The 20066-nt window shown below is 44.7% G+C and overlaps 1 protein-coding gene across 8 annotated transcripts in view; it reads right to left on the bottom strand.

Annotated features, from left to right (window-relative positions):
• Nucleotides 1–20066, bottom strand: part of GTF2IRD1 (GTF2I repeat domain containing 1) — a 193888-nt gene that overhangs the window by 110276 nt on the left and 63546 nt on the right. Inside the window, exon 2 of one of the 8 annotated variants that reach the window (XM_029612145.1) lies at nucleotides 9092–9151. The exons of 6 other annotated variants lie outside the window; for them this stretch is intronic. The gene's annotated coding sequence lies outside the window, so the exon portion shown is untranslated. Of the gene's footprint in view, nucleotides 1–3023; nucleotides 3045–9091; nucleotides 9152–20066 lie in introns of those variants that run through there. One more of the 8 variants, XM_029612146.1, reaches the window with a different exon arrangement.

Here is a 20066-nt window from a genome sequence, read left to right as displayed (position 1 = left end):
GGGAACGTTTCTTTCCAAGGACTGAAGCACTTGTCAGGATAAGAAGGGACAATGAACAGAGAAAAAGTACAGAAACGTTCTTGAAGAAAACCTGCTGAGGAGGCAGAATTCACAGCCCCTTTGGGGGACAGGGGGATTGGAGAAGGTCAGGGAGCCATAGTCATTATGCCACAGCATCACCTAGTGGCTGGACTTAGCCCATGCTTGTAGGATTCTGGAAGACATCCTGGTGTGAAACCCTGGCTGAAGACTGCCTCTGCAAAGACCAGGAGAGGATATAAAATAGAGGGCAAAATCCTTGGGTAGTTACGAATGGGCACCGTAGCCCTATAGACGCCAGTTCCAAACGAGCTGAAAATGGAAACCTGAATGAGCAGGCGGAAAATGAAGGGATAGTTTGTATTCCCTGGACTTGCAATAAGAAAAGTGATTTAGAAGAAGAAAGAAAAGTGAAATTTTAAAGCTAGGTATTGCATCTTAATCAGAAGACACACACATCGCCCAGAAAATTAAGATATCATGCAGAACAGTGTTCAACAAGATTCTTTTTTAGATCAGAACATGGGAGCCTGAAAAAAAACAACAAAACAAAACATGCCACCAGCAGTTCTACTCAATTTTTCAGGTCTCACTTTACTGGGCATGAACTTCTGGGGTCTTCTATGACAGCGATTCTCAACCAGTGTGTCACCAAGCACCGGCAGGTGTGTCGCGGCTCCCTCTGTCCCACTGCCCTGGTTGTGCTTCCCCTTTCCCTGCCCCCGCGGGCCAATAGCAAGCCTCCCCCATTCTTCCTGCCCCCGCACAGGCCAATCTGAAGCCTCCTCCCTTCTACCTGCCAGTGGGAGTAGGAAGAAGGGAGGAAGCCACTGATTGGCCAGTGAGGGAGGAAGAAGGGACATAGCATAGGCCAGGGTTGGGAGGAGTGGCAGTGTCGAAGCGAGGCCGCCACGGGAGCTCATCCCCGTGGCAGTGAAGAAGAAACCCGACCCCGATGAAGCAAGGCCACCAAGGGAGCTCATCCCTGTGGCAGTGAAGAAGAAACCCGACCCCGATGAAGCAAGGCCGCCACGGGATCCCATCCCCATGGTGGCGAAGAGGAAGCCTTACCCTGGCCAAGCAAGACCGCCACGGGATCCCATCCCCGTGGCAGCAAAGAGGAAGCCCTATCCCGTCTAAGCAAGCCTGCCACGGGAGTCCATCTCCGTGGTGGCAAAAAAGAAGTCCCGCTGGAGTAAAGCCGGGGTGGAACTGGAGCTTATCCCTGCAGCGAAGGAAGAAGAGCTTTGGCGGTGAGGCCCAGTGCATGCATGTGAAAAATGGGAGTGTGGGTGTGAATGGGTGTGGGTGTGAATGGGTGCCTGGGTGAGGACTGGTGTGTGTGTGTGGGGGGGGGTGTGAATGGGTGCGAGAGCATTTGTGTGTGATTTGAACTTGTATATAAGAGAGAGAATGTGTGTGGTTGAGAGAGTGACTGGTCAGGGAGGTGATGCGTTTCTGGGTGAGAGAGAGACTGGTCATGGGGTCTAATTTGGGGTATGTGTGTGTGAGTGAGTGACTGGTTGTGGGCCTTGAGAAGAGGATCGTGAGGACAGAGCTTCAGTAGCCTCTGCTGCTTCTGGTGTGTGCTTTTGGCCTGCAAGAGAAAGGAGTAGGAGAGTTGCTGGAGAGGGTAAGTAAAGGTGGCTTTTTAAGTTTATTTTTCTTGATTGACTGCCATTTTAATTATTGGGTATTATGTAATCTGTATGTTTTGAAATATGTAATTGGTATTTGGACAATTTTTAAATAATTGTTATGAGTTTTTAATTGTTGGATGTTATTCTGTTCATCAGCTGTTTTGAAACATTTATTAGTATAGTTTTACAATTATTTCTGCGTGGGGTTCTATAGCAGCTTGGCTTATTCTGTTTTCCTAATAGGAAGGGTATTGGTGTTTAGGGCCTGGTTTAATATTTGTAGTGATACCTTTTCATAGATAGGGTTGTTACTGTTGGAGTGCATGCCATAATGCAGATTAGTTTGTGTGCATTATTGCAGATCCTGGGACTATGTTAGATGCTATATTTCTCTTTCCATTTCTCCAGGTTCGCACTGCATGCAGAGTGGCTCTTTTGGTTTTCCATTCCAGTTTCTGTCTCCATATTTATAATTTGTGGTCTTTCTGTAATTGGTGGTCAGTTCTGGGTGTGTGACCAAGGTGAGGTATTTTACTAGCATGTCTTATTTGTTGTGTTTTCTCAATAGGATATGCATTAGTGGTAAATTAGTGCTTTTCATAAGGAAGGCGATTGTACCTGGTAGTAAAGGGAGTTTGTTTTGCTTTTACTGAGATGTCACCAGAACCAGAATATCTTTTTTGTATAGTGAGTTGTATGGGTAATGACCTAGTTCTGTTCTGACCCATTGTCGGGGGTCGAGGGGGTTCCTGTGGATGCAGAGTGTATGTTTACATATAGCCCCGTGACAGTCACATGTTCAGTGTGTCACGCATGTGAGACTCATCTGTCAAGTGTGTCCCAGCCGAAAAAAGGTTAAGAACCACTGTTCTATGATATGTTAACAGCTTCAATAACACTTTGCTATGTGTCTGGCAGTCACAAAATTATGAGGAAGAAAATTAGGTTCTAGAAACTTCACTGCCATTTGCATCACACTTCTGAGTCAAGGTCAAAGGGAACCTTGTTCCTCCACCCCCCCCAACCAGGTCTAGTTTTCAGTATTACCAAAATATAAATGCTGACCTATTACAGCAGATGTGTGCATGTCCCCCGCTTGTGAATACTCCTTGGGGATATGCTGGATCTTTAACAATCAGAGTTGAGAACCACTAGGGTTGGTCCAAAAACAGTACCGGTATCATGAGTCTAAAGAAAATCATTTGCAGTCTTGGAAAGCTATGACCCCAAAACATCCTGGTTTTTCTTGACCCTGAGCATGTCTTATGTCTTGGAAATGTGGCACTTGACATTCACTGCTATTGCTACTGCTAATAGGTCATTTTATAATAAAATCCATCTTACTTATTGGCTCAACATATGTCCCTTTACACGTATGATGGGCCACGTGGGACAGCTGGATTCGGTATTTCTGAACCCTGGACTTCTGTAGGAACAAACGCAGAGGTGGATCACCCATTCAGCCCACCTGTAGTGATGTCTAAATGTAACCACAGCCCTGCCACTCGGTTTAGGATTGCCACTGTGATGGCCAGACAAGGAGGTGAGGGAGGACAAATAACGGCAATAACTGTGAATGAAAATTCACAACAACACATGGAAACTGCCCAAACTAGAAAAACCCAAGAACTGAGCAGCAGCGGAGTTGCCAGGGTAGAAACACAATCATTAAAATACTTTGTAAAGGTTGTTCTGGATCCCAAAAGTGTCCAACCAGATTGTTTGTTCATCTTCGTACTATGAGTCTTTTTGCAGTAGAAATTAACTGGCTCTTGCTTAACTTTGACTTTTTTACTTTTATTTCAATAGCTGCAAACTAAACAAAACAAAATAATCTACAAATTCTGTAGCACAAAGCACGTATAATGAGTGGAGTGTAACGGGTAAACGCGAATCAGTTGTTTATGCTTTCAAAGAATATAAAGACTAGGAGACATGCAATGAAGTTACTGGGTAATACATTTAAGACAAATAGGAGAAAATATTGCCAGAGGATGTGGTGAAAGCTATTGGTGTAGCTGCATTTAAAAAAAGGCTTGCACACGTTCCTGGAGGAAAAGTCCATTAACCATCATTAAGGAAGTTGTAGAAATCCACTGCTTATTCTTGGGATCAGCAGCTTGGAATCTCTGTACCCCATGGGATCCTACCTGGTACTTGTGACCTGGATTGGCCACTGTTGGAAACAGGATACTGGGGTTGATGGACCCTTGGTATGGCTCAGCATGGCAAAACTTATGTTCTTGTAAAGGTTTAGTGTCTGGTAACTTCACCAGCTAGAGGATTTCTAAGTGAGCAACAAGCAGGTGAACAACAGTTTTTCCTTCTATCTCTGAGCCTCCAGATTATTAACTGGAGTTTCTAGTAAGTTCCCACTATTCACTCTGATCCCCCAGGTGCACAGCAACACCCTAACCAATAGTTAAAGGTTCCCTATCTCTCTGAAGCAGCTGAATACCAATCCCAGGTTTTAAACCACAATCCCTAAACCCAGCACCCCCCTTAAAGGTGTACACTCCCATTTATACAAAGCACAGGATGTTGAAATAATAAAAATGGCTCCATAACAAACGTCAGATTTAAAATGGCAACTGATTTGACCTTAATGAATGCCGGCTCATAGTTCCAAAGTCAAGAGTCAAAAAAGATAAAAGAAAACATTGAGGAAATTCAACGTATCTGCCAAAAACATTTTTTTCACCGCAACATGATGAATAAAAAGACACGTTCTGTGGGGACAAAGCCTATTATATCACAATAATATCTTATGTACCGACACGGAGGTGTCAACTCCCCTTCTTTGGAAAGAAGGGGAGACTCCTTTACTGATCCAGAAAATGGTACCAGTTCTCTAGCGTCTCCTTCCTGAACATGCATTTCTTCTCAAGTACTGCTGTGTGAGACAAAGACGTCATTCTCATGACTCTCCCTCTTAAAACCACCAGCTTAAGAAGTACAGAACTTCACGGACAGATAGAGCGCACACCCTGGCAACAGCACTGAAGCAGCAGTCTCATTATTCTGAGTAATGTTTCTCCAGCCAGGAAAAGTAATACATAACCCAGTTAACTCAAACAGCAACCTGCCGTGAAAACGATACGCTTGAGGTTCAGGCCCTCCTCGCAGGATGGAAGAGAGCTTTCAATTTCCAAATAAGGGGTGGCAAAATTAGACTAATGATTCTGGGATGTTCAAGACAGGATATAAATCCTACGCCAGACGCGTCAAGCTCAGAAAAAGCTCAGTGAAGATCTGATGAGCGAGATCAGAACGCCAAGCAAGAGGCCGAGGGCCTGGCTGGAAAACAAGCACGAAGCCGGCCAGGCTTAACTTGATTAGCCACCCCCAGAAATAACCACAAAAGGAAGAAACCTAATGATGTGAAGGCAGAATGAATGAAAGTGTTTTACTGAAAGGGATACCAGATCTATGCCCCTGAAAGCAAACTCAATTACCAACAAAGGAAGACCTGCCCAAAAGCATGGGAGGGATGATGTTAGAGAGACTCTGCTCTGCTGTTTCATCAGGACTGGAATTCATTTAGACTGTTTAAAAACGGTTGGACAAGTCCATAAACCATTATTAAGGCAGAGTTGCAGAAATTCACTGCTTAATCTTGGAATAAGCAGTTTGGAATCTATCTACCCCTTAGGATCCTGCCTAGTACTTGTGACCTAGATTGGCCACTGTTGGAAACAGGATATTGGGCTTGATGGATCCTTGGTCTGACCTAGTATGGCAAATAATAAGAACGTAAGATATGCCATACTGGGTCAGATCAAGGGTACATCAAGCCCAGTATCCTGTTTCCAACAGTGGCCAATCTGAGTCACAAGTACCTGACAAGTAGCCAAACATGCTACTAATGTCGGCAACAAGCAGTGGCTATTCCTTCTTGATTAATAACAGTTTAAGGACTTCTCCTCCAGGAATGTGTACAAACCTTTTTTAAACCCAGATACACTAACTACCTTAACCACATCCTCTGGCAATGAATTCCAGAGCTTAATTGTGCACTGAGTGAAAAAGAATTTTCTCCGATTTGTTATAAATGTGCTAGCAGCTTGCTAACTTAATGGAGTGCTCCCTAGTTTTTGTATTATCCGAAAGAGTAAATAACCGATTCACATTTACCCATTCAAGTCCTTTCATGATTTTGTAGACTTCTATCATATCCCCCCCTCAGCCGTCTCTCCTCCAAGCTGAACAGCCTTAACCTCTTCAGCCTTTCCTCATAGGGGAGCCATTCCATGCCCTTTTTCATTTTGGTTGCCTTTCTCTGCACTTTCTCCATCGCAACTATATCTTTTTTGAGATGAAGTGACCAGAATTGTACACAGTATTCAAGGTGCAGTCTCACCATGGAGCGATCCAGAGGCATTATGACATCCTCTGTTTTATTTACCATTCCCTTCCTAATAATTCCTAACATTTTGTTTGCTTTTTCACCTCCACAGCACACTGAACCGACTATTTCACTGTAATATCAACTATGATGCCCAGAATTTTTCCTGGGTGGTAGCTCCTAATATGAAACCTAACATCGTGTAACTACAGCATGGATTAGCCTTCCCTAAATGCATCACCTTGCACTTGTCCACATTATATTTCATCTGCCTTATGAACACCCAATCTTCCAGTCTCGCAAGGTCCTCCTGCAATTTATCACAATCCGCTTGTGATTTAACCACTCTGAATAATTTTGTCATCTGCAAAGCTGATCACTTCACTCGTCATACCCCTTTCCAGATCATTTATAAATATATTAAAAAGCACCGGTCCAAGAACAGATCCCTGAGGCACTCCACTGTTTACCTTATGTCTTAGGCTGAAGTGAGTCGAATGGCCTTGGCTCAGATGATTCCCAGTCCCTATGAAAAACCCACCCAAAGGGAATTTCAGCCAGCCAGGTTGCTCAGCTGCCTTAATACTGCTCTACTGTAGCTCTTTCTCCATGTAGTTTGCTATGAAGCCCTAAAAGGTCCGATAGTAAACCTGGGAGCGGGGAGGGGAGATTATACACTTATCATTAGAAAGGAGGAAGGGTTCTAAGCAACTAAAAGCCTGATTTCTTAAAGCTTTCCCTGCTATTCTGTGAGTAGGGGGAAATAGCTTAGTAAATCCAGCCTCAAAGACAGACAAGCTTTGTGGTTGTCTCCAGGGAAAATGCTCAGACATTTTACACCCAGGAACTTCAAGGGCAACACCTATCAATTCATAAAACAAGGTCTTGATGATGCACTTTTCCTTCCAGTCCTTCTCAGAACAGGACACATCTAACCACTGCCCTCCACCCCCTCCTCACGTGGGCAGCATGCTCTTCTCCTATTTCTAAATTCTGGGTCCTGTCAAAAAGACCCAAAAACCTAGACTCTGCAGGGTCCGCCAGTAACAACAGCAGGGGGCGTGGCTGCACCATGCCAAGAGGTCGCGATTCCAGCTAGTAAAAGACATAATAATAAGAAAACGCTTGGTCGTCAAATGCTTCCTCCCATTTTGTGCCTTGACAACACCCACTGTGGACCAAATTCAAACATAAGCCAAGCAGAGTGAGTCATTTGGCACGAGGCATGAGCCTGCACGACTTTGACCCTCCAAACTGACTCATTTGGGATTTATGCACATGCAAAGCACCCTTCATGGCCTATGACTTAAATATGAATCAGGTCACTAGAGCACTGGACTCCAAATGGGAAGGTCAAAAGATGCCAGTGCAAGGGCCCTCAGCATACAGCTCCAGAAGGCGATGGCTGCTTAGAGGCGACGTTGCGTGACCGGATTCAGGGCCTCTGACTGTAGGGCTCTGGAAGGAGCTCTGGTCATTGGGGCCCAGGACTGTCACTGCATTGAACAGACTAGTAAAGTGGGTGGGGAGGCAGAGGTTCTGTTGCCTAGACGGTTTTGCATTGTTCAAGACCCAGTTTTATTATTCTGAGGTCCCCGACACATATTTTCCGCAGTCCCCATCTTTCTTTGTAATCAGCCTTGTGCCTTTCCTAGGAAAAAGAAAAAAAAAAAGAAAATTCTTCAGGCGGCTGATAAAAAAAAAAGGCTCGTGGGGCCAAATCCCGGCCCTGGTTCCGGTCAAGCTGGAAGGAGGAAGGAGGAGGAAACTGTCGGGTCAAAGGAAAGAAAAATAAATTCCGAGATTTACAATCCTGTTGAAGGCTCTGGGGTGGGGGGCAGGGGATGATGTCACTCTCAGGGAAAGGACAAGATGAGAGATAACGCTGAGCTGTCCACAGATAAGGAACAAGAGGGCTCAGCCTTTTATAGTGAGTGCTGTCAAATGCAAACAAAACTGCTCATCTGTAGCTCCATACATTGATATGCTGGCCTCAAAAAATGACAGGAAAACAGTGAGATTGGTTGGTTCATTTTGTATCATTTCATATCGAAAAGGACACCACAAGAACAACAAAATTTCGTTTCTATTTTTTTTTTCATTTTAGTGCATGCTAAAATGAGAGAGACACAAGAACAAATGATCAAAAAAAAATACAAAACAAAACAAAAATATTTTCCTGCACACCCAGGGATGAATTTAGGGTTTTGCTGCCCCTAGGCACTTTTGGTGCTTTCATCCTCCTACCTCCTGTAAGGATCCTTTACAGAGATTCAGCAGAGTTGGAAGGCAGCAAATCTTAAGTTAGTCTGCTTCCCCTAAATGTTTGCCACCCTAAGCACAGGCATAATGGGTGCCTATTGACAAATCCAGGACTGTGCACCCCCAAGCCCAGTATAATGCACTAGTACACAAGGAGATCAATTTTCGGCTGCTCTGCGGCTCGGCTAGTTAGCCAGACTAACCCATCCGGCTATCTTTAGGACTGCCCTATGGGCCAACCAGAGTTAGCCGCATAGGTTAGGTGGCTAACTACGAATATCGGAGCTGGCCACATAACCTATGCGGCTAACTCTGCTCTGCCCAGAAGCACCTCCCACCCACCCCTGGGATGCCTCTTATGTATGCGGCTAAATTCTAGAATTCCAGAATTTAGCCGCATACAGCTTTGAAAATAGCTGGGTAGCCATTTAGACAGATAATATTTCAGTTATCCATCTGAATGGCTTTTGAATGTCGACCTCAAGGTGTCTAGGTTCCAGCTCCTGTTGCATTTGTCAACGGAGATTAGGCAGGCTGCGGAGTCCTTGTGAGAAAGAGAGAAAGAGTGTTTCAAGCAGGTAAGCAAGATCGGAGACATCCTGGTAAGGTGAAGAAATGAAAATATGCTGGTAATACATACGCTGGCAGTGTACCAAAAATGTGGCGTGTTTCATAGTCCGCCTACAGGGAAACTAAACCTCCTGATGCATTTACGCAGGGTTAGTTTAGCCTTTGCTTGTTTCAAGAGTCTCCCAAAACACATTTCAGCCAAATCCATTCAGCCAGAGCCTCCCCGATACATTACCTAAAACAGACGGACAAACAGCGATCCTACAAGGTGCTTTTACTTCAGTATGAAAGGTTCCTAAAAAAAAAAAAATAAATGTGGTGACAAGGCAGTGTCAATACACAGAAAAAGAAGGAAGTAAAATTCATAGCAACAGATACTTAACCGACAGAGAGTCTACCTATTAGAATGATGCTGAACTAGAATTAATAAATATGTACTTAGCTCTATAAATATTGACCATTAAGACTACCAAGGCAAACAAGCCCAGGATGTGCTGGCATTCCTTTATTTCATCACAGATTTTAATTGCAAAAATTCCTTGCACATTTTTTTGTTCAGAGCTGTAGAGCTTCCTACAACAAAAGATCTCCTCAAAGGACCTTGTCAGAAGAAAGACCTGGAGGAAAACAGGTAAAACTAACAGAAGGGAGCAAAAATTATCCATTGATGGGCTCTGCATCACTGCTATGAAGCTGCAGAAAGGAAGTGGTGCTACTTGAGATTGGGTGTCACTTGAGTGCATTGGGAGCACAAGGGATGATATTCGCAGGTCTGGATTGCTGGTTCAAAGCACAGCAGGGAGGGCCGGCATCAGCAGCTCGGCAGTGGCAGCAATGAGCATTGCCCTGCATGAGACCTGAGCTTGATTACTGAAATTGATTGCAAAAACTGATTGCAGTAATCCAAAGGAAGTGAGATATCGATGGCCATAAGGCAGGAAAGAAACCTCGGGGTGATTATAGCCATTGATTTTAAGGTAGTGCAACAGTGAAACAAAGCGGCAGTCAGAGCCGTAGGGATGCTAGGCTGCACAGGGAGATACATAACCAGTGAGACATAAGGAAGCGAGGATGCTGTTATACAGGTGGTTGGTAGTATTATGTCCATTTCTGGAGGCTGTACTCCTGGAAGGACACAGTGGACCCAGTGCAAAGTAGGACTACCAAAATGGTGACAGGTCTGCACCAGTGCCCTAGGACAGTGGTTTTCTAACCTGTCATGGAAGACCCCCCCCCAGCCAGTCCGGTTTTCAGGATATCCACAATGAATATGCTTGAGATAGATTTGCATTCTGTGGAGGCAGCATCCTGTTTCCAACAGTGGCCAATCCAGGCTACAAAAACCTGGCAAGTACCCAAACACCAAGAAGACCCCATGCTATTGATGCAATTAATAGCAGTGGCTATTACCTAAGTAAACTTGATTAATAGCAGTTAATGGACTTCTCCTCCAAGAACTTATCCAATCCTTTTTTGAACCCAGCTACACTCACTGCACTAACCACATCCTCTGGCAACAAATTCCAGAGTTTAATTGTACACTGAGTGAAAAAGAATTTTCTCCGATTAGTCTTAAATGTGCTACTTGCTAATTTCATGGAGTGCCCCCTAGTCCTTCTATTATTCGAAAGTGTAAATAACCGATTCACATCTACTCGTTCAAGACCTCTCATGATCTTAAAGCCCTCTATCATATCCTCCCTCAGCCGTCTCTTCTCCAAGCTGAACAGCCCTAACCTCTTCAGCCTTTCCTCTTAGGGGAGCTGTTCCATCCCCTTTATCATTTTGGTCGCCCTTCTCTGTACCTTCACCATCACAACTATATCTTTTTTGAGATGTGGCGACCAGAATTGTACACAGTATTCAAGGTGCGGTCTCACCATGGAGTGATATAGAGGCATTATGACATTTTCCATTTTATTAACCATTCCTTTCCTAATAATTCCTAACATTCTGTTTGCTTTTTTGACTGCTGCAGCACACTGAGCCGACAATTTCAAATAATTATCCACTATGATGCCTAGATCTTTTTCCTGGGTGGTAGCTCCTAATATGGAACCTAACATCGTGTAACTACAGCAAGGGTTATTTTTCCCTATATGTAATACCTTGCACTTGTCTACATTAAATTTCATCTGTCATTTGGATGCCCAATCTTCCAGTCTTGCAAGGTCCTCCTGTAATGTATCACAATCCGTTTGTGATTTAACTACTCTGAATAATTTTGTATCATCCACAAATTTGATAACCTCGCTCATCGTATTCCTTTCCAGATCATTTATAAATATATTGAAAAGCACTGGTCCAAGTACAGATCCCTGAAGCACTCCACGGATTACTCTTTTCCACTGAGAAAATTGTCCATTTAATCCTACTTTGTTTCCTATCTTTTAACCGGTTTGTAATCCACGAAAGGACATCGCCACCTATCCCATGACTTTTTAGTTTTCTTAGAAGCCTCTCATAAAGGACCTTTCTCATCAAGTGCCTTCTGAAAATCCAAATACACTACATCTTCTGGTTCACCTTTATCCACATGTTATTAACTCCTTCAAAAAAATGAAGCAGATTTATTAGGCAAGACTTCCCTTGGGTAAATTCATGTTGACTGTGTTCCATTATATCATGTCTTTCTATATGCTCTACGATTTTTATCTTTAGAATAGTTTCCACTATTTTTCCCGGCACTGAAGTCAGGCTCACTGGTCTGTAGTTTCCCGGATCACCCCTGGAGCCCTTTTTAAATATTGGGGTTACATTGGCCACCCTCCAGTCTTCAGGTACTATGGATGATTTTAATGCTAGGTTACAAATTTTAACTAACAATTCTGAAATTTCATTTTTGAGTTCCTTCAGTACCCTAGGATACATACCATCTGGGCCAGGTGATTTGCTACTCTTTAGTTTGTCAATCTGGCCTACTACATCTTCCAGGTTCAGTGATTTGGTACAGTTCATCTGACTCATCACCCTTGAAAACCATCTCCGGAACTGGTATCTCCCCAACATCCTCATTAAACAACTTGCATTGCACCAATCCACAAATCTTGGTGGATAACAATACATACACAAGCATAAATAAGCAAACCAACACATGTAAATACAATTACAAAATATTAAAGACACAGTAAAAGAAACCATAGGGATGCAACCAAATCCTGTTTCTGATTACAGCCACAGAGACAGACATTGCCAAACCACCCTCAAGAGTCACTGCCTCCCTGAGGGAATTTAAGAGGGAATTTAAGAGGGGAAAAGTCAGAGAAAAGAAACAGGCTTTGAGCTTTTTTCTAAAGCACATCAGGTCTGTTTCTTCCCTTTAACTCTTCCAGTAAGCTATTCCACAGAGTAAGGCCTGCAATTCTAAGCATCTTAATTCTAGATTCAGAGAGAGATGTAACCATTAAAGAAGGGATTTCTAAGAGATATTGAGAAGATGACCGGAGTGTCCAGCCTGGTTAGTAATTGTGTATTGTGGATGTAGTACAAGGCAGGGCCTGATTGTGCTGGGATTTAAAAACCAGGGCAGTGCTTTCAATATAATCCACAATTGGACAGGTAGCCAATCCAGGGTGCCTAAAGCAGGAGAAAAATATTCCCGAGGGGCTACCCCACTGATCAAACTAGCATCAGAATTTTGTATCAGCGGAAGATATTTCAAATATGAAGAAGGAAGCCCCCCCAAAAAGAACATTACAGTAACTGAGAGTAGATAGAATCCAGGCTTGTGTAACAGTACGGAAATCAGCCTGTTAGGATTCACAGCTCGTGGGTAGGCCCTGCAAACCGCGGCATTCACTCCAGGATGCCAACACATTTGTCACGGCTTGCATGCTGCTGCCGGACACTGCCAGCAGCAAGGCCCAGGATGCAGCCCCATGCGGCATGGGACACAGCTGACCTCTGCTCCTCCCAGCCTCCCATAGGTATGCGCATGCCCGGCAACCCCATATTTAAAGGACCTGCAGTGGGAACTTGGCCGCGGCGCCCTCTGATGACATCATGGCCTCCTCTGCATATAAGGCTCCCCTGGAAGAGCATCAAACGCCTCAGCAATGAGTCTCCTGCTTGCAGTATGTGTTGCTACTTCCTGTGTTCCTAGTTTCTGCCTTCCAGCCTTGCCTTGTGTCCCTTACTCATCTAATCCAGTGTCTTTGTCCACCCTGGGCTTGCCTGGATCTGACCACAATTACTTGCTGCCTGGATCTGACCCCTTGCCTGTCCCTGACTATTCTTGCTAGCAGCTTGCCCCAACCTTGGCCCGTCTCTGACTCTGTTAGCCTGCTGTCTGCCCCGATCCTGGTGTGTCTCTGAACTTTAGCTATCACCACCGCCCTGGGGACCCGCCTGCCGGCCACCAGAACTCAAGGGCTCAACCTGTGGGGGAGGCAGCTAGTAAAGGTGAAGCTCCAGACTGTCCCGCTGCAGGATGCGTTCGCCAGCTGCCAGCATAGGCCTTGGGGGTTCTCCCGCAAGGCTGCATCAGCTACACCGCAGCACTAAGGGCCCACACACCCACTACCTTTCACACAGCCTGATTAAGAAGAGAGAGTTTATAATAAGATACCTGGACTGAAGAGTTGAAGTGTGACTGTAAAGTCAATCAGGAGTGCACAAGAATCGCCAAATCACGTGCATGGTTTCTGATAGGTATAGAAACACCGTCAAGTGAAACACCAAGAGAAGCAATATCGGTTTCCGTTCACGACAGAAGGAAAACGTCTGTGTTCCTCACGTTCAACAGCAGCTTGTTCTCAGCCGAGTACCAATTTCTGATCTGGGATACACAGGACAATATTTTCTCCAGAGCCAGATCCACAGAAGAAGAAATAGGAAAGAAGAACTGGATATCATCTGCATATCATTTAAAAGAGAAAGAAGTGAGCAGAGAGGAGTTAAGTAGATGCTGCAAAAGAACAGGCAAACGCGAAGACCTTTGAGGAACATCCGTGGATAGAGGAAACAGAAAGGCACCATCCATTGTCACCCTACAAGACTGCTCCAATAGAAAAGAGGAGAACCAGGCGTGAACAGTGGCCCCCATACCCAGAATTTTCATGTGGTCCCCCAAGAATTCATGATTTAGGGTATTGAAGGCTGAAGATATGCCAAGCATTACCAGAAAAAAAATGTATAACTAGGGGGCAACAGAAAAAATGCTAATTTCCAACACTCTGTGGTACCCTCTTCCCTTGGTGCCCTATGCACAGGCATTCACACAGCCGGGTCTGTTTGACAGGCTATGCAGGGGACCTGAAAGCTGGATGCTCGGGCAATGGCCAGGCTGCTAAGAGAGTAAATGAAATAACAGCAAATAAAGGCCAAAAAAAGCCCATCCCTTTTGACCAACAAGATGTTTAGGTTTGTAACTGCCGATCCGTGCAGGTTAAGAGCAATAAGAAGTTGTCATACTGGGTCAGACTGAGGGTCTATCAAGCCCAGCATCCTGTTCCCAACAGAGGCCTATCCAGGATGCAGGTATCTGGCAAACACCCAAACATTAAATAGATCCCAAACTACTAATGCCAGTAATAAGCAATGGCTATTCCCTAAGTCAACTTGTTTAATAGCAATTTATGGACTTCCCCAGGAACTTGTCCAAACCTTTTTTAAACCCAGCTAAGTTAACATCCTTAACCACACCCTCTGACAGCAAATTCCAGAGCTTAATTATGTGTTGAGTGAAAAATAATTTTCTTTGATTTCTTTTAGATGTGCTACTTGCTAACTTCATGGAGTGCCCTCTAGTCCTCCTATTATCTAAATAACCAATTCACATTTACCCATTCTAGTCCTCTTGATTTTGCAGATCTCTACCTTATCCTTGCTCAGACTTCTCCAAGCCCTAACCTCTTTAGCCTTTCTTCAAGGGGGAGCCGTTCCTTCCCCTTTATCATTTTAGTCACCCCCATTTGGTTAGCCCTCTCCTCTTCACTTTAGGTTTGTAACTGCTCTCCATGCAGGTTAACTCCCTGCAGAAATATTTACCAGAGATTACTTCAGTGCTTCATTTCCATTTTTTGCCACTAGGGATCCTCTTCGTTTATCCCACACCCTTTTGAATTCCAACATTTTTTTTTTTACTCTGCCACCTCCTGCAGAGAGGACATTCCAGGCATCTGCCACTCATTCCATGACAAAAATATTTCCCCGACGTTGTTCCTGAGTCTATTCTCCTGGAGATTCTTACCACGACTCCTAGTTCTACAGGTTACATTCCACCGGAAAAGGTTTTTTTTTTTTTGGGTGGTTTTTTTCATACCTGTCAGGTATTTAAAAGTCTATATCATATCCTCCCTATCTCTCCTCTAGGTATACATATAACAGTGCTATATTCTTTGCTTCCCTTAGGGGGTCAAGCCTGCAGACTACTACTCGCAGGATTGCTTTTTCTATAATGGGGCTGACTTTGGAAGGTACTGCCAATTAACTTGCAAGAGACTATAGATTTGAAACTATTTTGTAGCAAGTAGAAGCATTACTTTTTTGTTCAAGCTTTTGGTTAACTTTATTGTTTTAAATGAAGCTGGTCTGTTACATTTATTTTAATGTGCTTAACTTACTGTGTGGTCTATATTATAATGTATTTGTACTAATGTTCCCTGCTTACTATAGCTAGTTGTCTAGATAGGTGGGCTACAAGAATTCTGAAATAATAAATATTTAGGTCCTTCAGTCTCATCTCAGATGGCTTTTGATGCAGACCCTGCACCAGTTTGGTTGCCTTTCTCTGGACTGCTTCTATCCTCTCTCTATTGTTTGCGATACGGCCCCCAGAACAGAACACGGGTGAGGCCTCAATAACCTGAACAAGGGACATTTTCTCCTCCTTTTCCCAACTGGTTATGCCTCTCTCTATGCAGCCCAGCATCCCTCTGGCCCTAATCGCCACCTTGTCACACTGCTTCACTACCTTCAGGTTAAGAGACACTATCATACCGAGGCCTCTCTCCCAGTCCATGCACATCAGTCCCTTGACCCACATCGTGCCCAGTTCCTCTGGATTTGTGCATGGTCATCACTGAATCTTAACTACCAAGCATTCAACCACTCAGGTTTCTTAGATCACTTCTCATTCTGTCTAGTCCTTCAGGGGTGTCCACTCTGTTACAGATCTTCGTGTCAGCCACAAAAAAGGACAGACTTCTCCTTCTAATCCCTCTGCAATATCTCTCACAAAGATTCTGAACAGAACCGATTCCTGAAGCATTCCACTAATCACCTTTCTCTCCTCAGAGTGAACGCCATTTCCGTCATCTGTCAACCCAGCTTCTTATCCCAGTCCATCACAGTCCCAGGCTGCTCAGTTTCCTCATGCGGGACAGTATCAAGAAGCATTGCTGAAATCCTAGTAAGCCACATCTGATGCATGCCCTTGATGGTCTTATAGATGATTTTAAAGCCCTGTAGACAGTCGTGGGAAAGGAAAAGATGTAGGGGGTGAACCAAGCGAAAGAGCGTGAGCAACCCATCTTCCTGTGTCCCCATCTTTGGATGGCTCCTGACCACCGAGGAGATAATAAAAGAATTTAAGTCTCTTTGGGGCTGGAACCACTCTTGACTAGCTCTTTCCCCAGGGTCTGGATTCTTTGCTGGTGGGCAGAAAGAAACCTCCTTTCAGGACCCGGAGTGACTTCTTGTAACTTCTTTTCCCTGGGAGAGGGGCATCTGTCCTTCGCTGTGCGTGCTGTAAGTGCCAAATAATATACAATGGAGCCACCGACATAGTGTCCAAAAATAAAGTCTTTACTGATAGGTAATCAGCTTGAATAGTAGCACAAATAAAGTCCTCAGCATCACAGATGATCCTTTCTCTCTTACAGTCTATCCTCTCTGTCTGTGCATGGGTTTCACATACCAGGCCACGGAACACATTCCCCCTCCAGGGCTTGGCCAAGTGAGGTCCCCAAGATGGCCAGGGATAGGAAAACCCCTCCAGAGCTGGCAAAACTTAGATAACACACCGTCTCTGCATAGAGCCAAAATCCTCTTCCCCAGGGCTAGAAGGCTCCGAATTAGAGTCCTCCGATTTCCAGATGTTTTTACTCACCGTCTGTTCTTTCTCTCTCTCTCTCTCTCTCTCTCTCTTCCTTGCTCGGAACACACAGCTCTCCGTCTCCCTGTCTCCAAGGCAGGAAGGGGAGCCACTCTCTTCCTCCTTGGCAGCAAAACTACAAAGTCTCTTTTCCCCAAAATAGATTCAAACACCAGATGATGCTAGAGTGGGTCACCACCAATCCTCTACTTCCTGAACAGGCAAGGCAGGTCTTCACCACCCCAGGCCTCTCGAGAAGAGGCTTCCCCATGACCTCTCCCTGAGCAAACACCCTGGGGTCAATCACAGCCTTCCTACCCCAAAAATGCTAAATTTCCCAAAACAGTCCCAGGACAAACCACCCTGCACCTAAGGGGTGGTATACAGAAGTGGAATCCCCGACCTAATCCAAGGACCACAGGCGAGATGGAGCCCAGGCCCCAGGTAGGCCAAAAAAACCACCACAAATGGAAAAACCTCCACATATTTCTTCCAAACTTGTAACTCAACCTCACTGACTCCAGAGCTCTCAGGAGAGAACTGCTCATAAACCCACAGAGGAGACAGCCATGCCAGCGTCCTCAGAGAGAGGGGCTGTTACAAATGGCATCTCCCCTCACCATTTCACTCTATACTGGCCTAAGCTAAAAGGGCAATAATGGTAATGAGCCCAGAGGGGCCACTGCATTCCTAAGATGGACGAGGAAGACAAGGGAGCTATCCCACAGACAGGCACGCTCTACGGCTGGCAGCTGGGGTATACACTGCAGAGGCACGAGTCCACAGCCCACTGGGAAGAAGAGATTCTTAGCCAATGTCAAATAGCAACGTCTGCTGGGTGCCAATGAAGCTTCATGGTGCTGCAGCCTGGGTAGGGGTTTGGTTCTGACTGAGCCAGAAGTCCAAAAGGGAACAGGAGAAGCTGTTGGTACATAGAAAAAAAAGGAAACAAATATTTCCCAATAATTTACCAAATTTTCACTGCAACCAGACCAAGGATTCAGAATTTTTCATGCCAAACATATACATTTTAGAAATCCTGAGTAAAGTCCTTCATCGGGGTGCGTTCTGTCACCTTAGCTCTCCGTCTTGTGAAGACTGTACTCGTTCACTCTTGCACTGCTGATGTTGCAGAATACACACTGTGAATTGGAGACGCCTTATCACAGCAAGGTATTGCGAAGGATGGGCCATGTACAATCTTCAGCCAGAAGCATCCCTCTGGTAAGGGTCTGAGTGCACACAGTCTCAACTCCAGAGCACCAAATTGGCAGGGATTGGCACAGAGGCTGACACAGAAGTCTGTACTATACCACTCGCCAAAAAAAAAAAAACCAAACCAGACTTATTGGGACAGTGGCAGTGCTGGCAGCTACAATGTGGAGCAACTGAGTTCGATTCCTGGGTCAGATCTTCTGCTCCTCAGGCCGACCATGGCTGGGGATTATGTGGAGGCTGTGTCCACAGCCCCTGGAGGGGAGGGAGTCCTAGTCATTATAAAACAGCTACACCTGGTGGGTCAGATTTAGGACCCATCATTGCAGGGTTCCGGAAGGTGCCCTGGAGCATGATCTTGTGGCTGAGGACTATCGCTGTGATGACTAGGCAAAAGTTGGGAGGGGGATACACAATAGAGGAGAAATCCCCCGGCAGCTGCAAATAAAGGCTCATGGCACCAGCTCCTAGCTCTGATTCCAACTAAACTGGCAGCCCAAAGAAGCAGAAGAAAATTGGCAGGCCCACTTCCCTGCTTCCCAAAAAAGAACTCATTAAAGACAGCTGGAATGACAGTTGTAACTTGACCATCATGAGTAGTTCAGTCACATTAACTATAACCAAGCTTGTGAATACCAAGCTAAGGAGGCCATAATCAACCTATCTGCTAACGTCTCACAATCTCAGCAGTCATATTGTCTTGGCTGTCGCGCAGAGAATTGATAGCACATTACTCAGTGACCAAGCTCTGTTTAGGGCATAGGAAATTCACCTCAGTTGGCCAGTAAGACAAGTCAATACTACAATGGCAAAGGCCAACTCTAACAAGCCATATCATTTGGAAGGGAATCTTAATATTCTATTTTCTTCTACTGCTTAAATGATATAGCCATTGACATACCATCTTCCCAGACACCTGCTTCGGTTATCACATTTGCATTTGACTCTGCTCTCAGCTTATGCCCTCCCATTCCTCCTCTTGCCAAAATCTAAATACCTTCTCCCATACAACATAGCCAAGATCTATCCATTCTATCTTTTGCCATTCACCTTCCCCTTCCCTCACCTTTCTTCTTCCAACAGATCCAAAATACAGCAGTGTGAATCATCTTCCTTTCTTGCACATCTCTCATCTACTTGAGTATCTCAAACCCCTTCCTATCCCCTATTCCCCCCACCCTTCCTCTTCAAAATCTGCTTTTCTCTGAAGGGCCCTGAGCATTCACCACAGAAGCAAGAATACTTCCAGGAAGCCACTGTCTTCTCAATCAATGCCAAGAGATCTTAGCCACAAAGTCCAGATAGCAGCAGTGTTCAATGTTTCATTTGAGACATCTGCTTCTTTTCTCATACAAAGCTCAGTGCATGGAGTCCTATACCAACAAATGCACATGTTAAGGCTTTTAGGCAGTGTGCATGAGAAGAACCAAGTGATTGCCTAATTGGTGGTTTACATTATGTTCAGACCATAATGCCAATTTGCCACATGATACACAAATCTGCTCATGCTGCCCTTGGCAGTCTACTCTAGTACCACCTCCTCGGCTGAAAGTCAGGCAGCTGAAGTGGTCCAAGAGGAGAGCCCCAGCCACTGAGAATCTTATAAGTATTCAAAACTCATTCCAAGTAAAGTGGAGGATCCTGTTTTGAGCTCCCTTAGAAAAAAGGGTCAGCAAATTCACCAAATATATAAATAAATAAAAGGTAAATCATTGTAAGACACTTTTTGACCTTGGAGTACCTATTTTTTTATTTTTTTTTGGATAAGGGGGAACCTCCCTGTAACCTGCCCCTGCCTCCCCACTGCCAAGCTGAGCAGAAGCACTCAACTTGGTAGAGTGCTGACGCATAGTTGGGGAGGGAACGAGAGTTCCATATCGTAGAGAAAATAACTTTCGTTGATAGTTTTTTTGTTCCTTTCAAAGGTGTGTAGTGCTACACACTTGTTAAAGGAAAAGGA

This window comes from Rhinatrema bivittatum, chromosome 8 (genome assembly GCF_901001135.1).
Source record: "Rhinatrema bivittatum chromosome 8, aRhiBiv1.1, whole genome shotgun sequence".
NCBI lineage: Eukaryota > Metazoa > Chordata > Amphibia > Gymnophiona > Rhinatrematidae > Rhinatrema > Rhinatrema bivittatum.
The sequence above is the reverse complement of the archived record's forward strand: the minus strand, read 5'-3'. Positions and strand labels throughout refer to the sequence as shown.